General features: G+C 42.6%; 1 pseudogene; it reads left to right on the plus strand.

Moving 5' to 3' along the window:
- The first annotated feature begins 549 nt into the window (after positions 1–549).
- On the plus strand, positions 550–1616 carry LOC100610710 (farnesyl pyrophosphate synthase-like; annotated as a pseudogene).
- Positions 1617–5009: the final 3393 nt, after the last annotated feature.

Consider the following 5009-nt stretch of genomic DNA (forward strand, 5'->3'; position numbering starts at 1 on the left):
GTAGCATTTCTCTGATTGTAGCTTTGTATATAGTTCTGACTCAGAACTATGGTAATGTTTCACATACACACATACATCCAGTCAACCAGGGTGTGGAGGCAAGCCAAAATAGAATGCAAGCAGAAAAAAAAACTGTGTTATAAATAACTAACATCACCACCACAAAGTGGGTGGAGAAGAAAATACTTAAGTAATTTAGTAAACTTTTATTTTGACTGTGTCATAAGACTAAAGACAAAAACAACTTCATACAAATATTGTCCTCTGGTTAGTACATTTGTTTTTCACAGGGGTATAAATTAGCAATTGTGAATCTACCTTATCTGTATCTGTATATCATTGAACAAATAAGTAAAGTTGTTGTGACCAATGACAATCAGGATTCTCCCTGTTGGAAAAACAAGTTACAAATAAGAAAAGGGGGAAGGCTAGAATGACCCCTGTTGTTTTGGATTAGAATCAGAGGTGTCAATTTGAGGTATGAACACATGGTTTTTAGTGTACACACACAGATAGATATGGCAGGAACCCGCATCCAGGAACAGAGCCCTTTGCTCCTCCCTCAGAATGAATGGGGACCAGAAATCAGATGTTTATGCCCAAGAAAAGCAGGATTTCTTTCAGCACTTCTCCCAGATCGTTGGGGTGCTGACTGAGGATGAGATGGGGCACTCAGAGACAGGAGATGCTATTGCCCGGCTCAAGGAGGTCCTGGAGTACAATGCCATTGGAGGCAAGTATCACCGGGGTTTGATGGTGCTAGCAGCTGGTGGAGTCAAGGAAACAGGATGCTGATAGTCTCCAGAGGGCCTGACTGTGGGCTGGTGTATGGAACTGCTGCAAGCTTTCTTCCTGGTGACAGATGACATCATGGATTCATCCCTCACCTGCTGGGGACAGATCTGCTGTTATCAGAAGATGGGCATGGGGTAGGATGCCATCTATTATGCTATCCTTCTGGAAGCATGTATCTACTACCTGCTGAAGCTCTATTGCCAAGCACAGCCCTATTACCTGAACCTGATCGAGCTCTTCCTGCAGATTTCCTATCAGCCTGAGATTGGGCAGACCCTGGACCTCATCACAGCCCCTAGGACAATGTGGATTTTGGCAGATTCACTGAAAAGAGGTACAAATCTATTGTCAAGTACAAGATAGCTTTCTACTCTTTCTACCTTCCTGTAGCTGCAGCCATGTACATGGTAGGAATTGATGGTGAGAAGCAGCACGCCAATGCTTAGAAGATCCTACTGGAGATGGGAGAGTTTTTTCAAATTCAGGATGGTTACCTTGACCTCTTTGGGGACCCCATTGTGACCCGCAAAGTTGGCACTGACATCCAGGACAACAAATGCAGCTGGCTGGTGGTTCAGTGTCTGCAACAATCCACTCTGGAACAGTACCAGATCCTGAAGGAAAATTACGGACAGAAGAAGGCCAAGAAGGTAGTCCAGGTGAAGGCACTGTATGAGGAGCTGGATCTGCCGGCCGTGTTCTTGCAGTATGAGGAAGACGGTTACAGCCACATTATGGGTCTCACTGAACAGTACGCAGCGCCCCTGCTCCCAGCCGTCTTTCTGGGGCTTGCGTACAAAATCTACAAGCAGAAAAAGTGACCTAGAGACTGCAAGGACTCGGGAGAGGAGGCACTCAATAAATATTGTGTAAAAAAAAAAAAAACCAAAAAAAGACACAAAATATATAGAAATATCTTTATTTACATTTTTTCCTATATTTTATTAACTGGCTCTGTTGGTGAGAGGACCTGGAAGCAATAACACACCAGTAGCAATGAAATCTAACATCAAGATCTTGGTTTCTTAATATCATTTTCCAATTAAAAAAAAAAAAGAGCTTCTTGGAGAAATGGCTGATTCTAGAGTTGGGGCAGTGAAAATCAGAGCCGAGACTGGAGCATCTTGTGGAGCCGCAAAGCAAGGACATGCTCTGAAAGGAAGGGAGCATGACAAGAGGGAGCCAGGAGCTGAATCAGGGTTCCCAATGGCTAATGCTTGGACAATCTGAGCAACAAAATAATGATAATCTTACATCATAACCCATAAAATAAATATCCATAGTGCACACTGATATGAATAAATAACTAGGAGAGAAGAGATATGCTTCCTTATCACATAATTCCAGTTAATAAATGTGGAAGGAATAATGGAAATGGAAAATCACCATTAAGCAAACATTGCAGTTATAATTGTTGCAGATGAAAACTGTTGATGGATGCTAAGCTTAGTGGGTGGAAGAATGATGAGAAACATCATAATCACAAAAACACCATAATCTTAAAAATATATCCCCACAAGAAACTTAATAGTGGAGAAACCTAGCAGACACCACCTTAACTGAGTAGTCAATGTTAGCATTACTAATAAGATGACATATGTTCCCCCCAGTATGATGCACTGGAAAAGACACAGCTTTCTGTTGTATTCCTGCCAGAAATGTATAACCTCAATCTAATCATGAAAAACCATCAAACCCAAATTGAGGGACATTCTATAAAATTCCAGACTAGTAATCTTCAGAAGTCCCAAAGTCATGAAAGACAAAGACTGAGGAATTGTCACAGCTTTAAGGAGACATGACAACTAAACTGCACGATCTGTGTTAGATTTTGGACCGGAAAAGGACATTAGTGAGAAAACTGGGGAATACCAGTAAGATTTGTAGATTGGTTAATCATACTGTATCAATGTTAATGTCCTTGTTTGGATAGTCATACTATAACTATATAAGATGTTAATGTTGGTGGCAGCTAGATGAAGTGTACTATTTTTGCAACTTTTCTGTAAAACTAAAATTAGTGCAAAATAAAAGTTCAAAAAAAATTTTAACTGTTAAATAAACATTGTGAAAGCATGTGATAGGAGAGACCATCATATGAAAAACATGGAAATTTTGGTTGACCCTATGTGTTAAGTCAAAAAACATGTAGCTGGGCACAGTGTCTCATGCCAGTAATCCCAAAGCTTTTGCAGGCTGAGAGGGGAGGATCACTTGAGCTCAAGAGTTCACGACTGGCCTGGACAACAAAGCAAGATCTCCATATCTACAAAAAAATTTTAACATTAGTCAGTTGTGGTGGCATACACCTGTGATCCCAGCTACTTGGGAGGCTGAGGCAGGAGGACCACTTGAACCCAGGAGGTTGAGGCTGCAATGAGCACCACTGCACTCCAGTCTGAGTGACAGTCATTTTATTCACTAGAACTCCTCCTAGGAAAGTACCATGTGTATGACTTCTTTTTTTAAGAAGTACTTCTGGAAGACACTTGGGGTAGAGAGCTAGAAGCCAAAATGATAAAAACATGATCCCTCAACTGCTGTACATAAGATGACTACAGGACTTAAAGTTGCTTCCCAAAGGGAAGAGTAGAGGGAAATCACTCAAATACAAGGAAAAGATTGTGGGGATAAGAAGGCTAGTTTCTCCTGCATTGGAGGGAGAGGAGAGAAGGGGAAAGTCCCTGGAAACAACACAGCCAGGAAGAAAAACTTTGAAGACTAAAAATGTCTAAGAGGAATTTTTTTTCAGTTATATTTTATGTGGTCTCTCACCTCTCTCCCCGACAAAATATTCAGTGGTCCTTATTGCACAGTCGTGTGAGTGGATTCTTGTGGGGAAACATAAGGCTGATTAGTATGGGAAAAATTTAAAAACTGGAGGATGAGGCCAGGCATGGTGGCTCACACCTGTAATCCCAGCACTTTGGGAGGCCGCCGCGGGCGGATCACGAGGTCAGGAGATTGAGACCATCCTGGCTAACATGGTGAAACCCCGTCTCTACTAAAAACACAAAAAATTAGCCAGGCATGGTGGTGGGCGCCTGTAGTCCCAGCTACTTGGGAGGCTGAGGCAGAAGAATGGAGTGAACCTGGGAGGCGGAGCTTGCAGTGAGCCGAGATCATGCCACTGCACTCCAGCCTGGGCAACAGAGCGAGACTCTGTCAAAAAAAAAACAATGGAGGATGAGAGGAGAACAGGCATCTGGACTACAATAAGGCCAGTGATAATAGGTATCATTTTTGAGTTTACTAAATACCAGGTGCCAAGTTAAATGTCTTATGTTCCTCAAAATGAACCACAAAGTACATATTATTACAGTGTTTTTATAGAAGAGGAAACAGGTTTGGAAATCCTGTGTCTTGCCCTAGCTCACGTACGTACTACATAAAGGTTATCAGATTCTAACCCACGATCTCCAAAACTGACACTAAAATGCACCTCCTCCTCTGTCACAGCACTGTTTTATTAGCTCTGTAGCTCTGTTCTTGTTCATCCTGTGAAGTATGAGACCGGCCCATGTTCTATAGTCACCTGTATCTTCACTGCTCAGCACCAGGCCTGGTGTGGAACGGATGCTCGGCAGATAGTTGCTGAGTCAGTGAGGAAGTCTGTGTCATGCGACAACAAGGTGGGAAGAGCAACTTATTAAGCTAATAAAATCCCCAGCTGCTGTTGGAAGTCCAGGTCAAGAGAAGAAACCCCATTGTACTCTTTGCTGATGGAGCTATAGCTGAAGCGCTGCACCACACTTTAAGGGTGGTATGGCAAGCTAGTTTTCAGAAGGGGCTGACTCCCTCAGCTCGGGGTGGTAGGTAGTCATTGTAGAAATTTAAAAGAAAAGCCACAGTGTCACCAGGGAAAACCCAATAACCAAGTGCCATGCGGTCTCACTGGGTGTGTTTGGGAAGTACTACCACTAATCAATATATAAACCAAGTGCCAATTTGCAGGAAGAAATAAAATTATCATGCAAACGATAATACAGCCAGCCTGCACAGAGCATTCTCTCCATTTACATAGATCAGGAGGTTGCTGGTGACCCCTCCTTCCCCCGTTCCACCATCACCCCCACCCCCACTCCAAGGAAATGACTTTTCAGCTGAAATCACAAGGCTAAGTATGCATTCTTTAGGTGAGAGAGTGAGAACAGGGAAGAGAGAAAAACTGGAAAATTTTTCATGAAGAAACAACTGTATATACAAAGGTTCTA

This window comes from Pan troglodytes, chromosome 16 (assembly GCF_028858775.2).
Source record: "Pan troglodytes isolate AG18354 chromosome 16, NHGRI_mPanTro3-v2.0_pri, whole genome shotgun sequence".
Classification (NCBI taxonomy): domain Eukaryota; kingdom Metazoa; phylum Chordata; class Mammalia; order Primates; family Hominidae; genus Pan; species Pan troglodytes.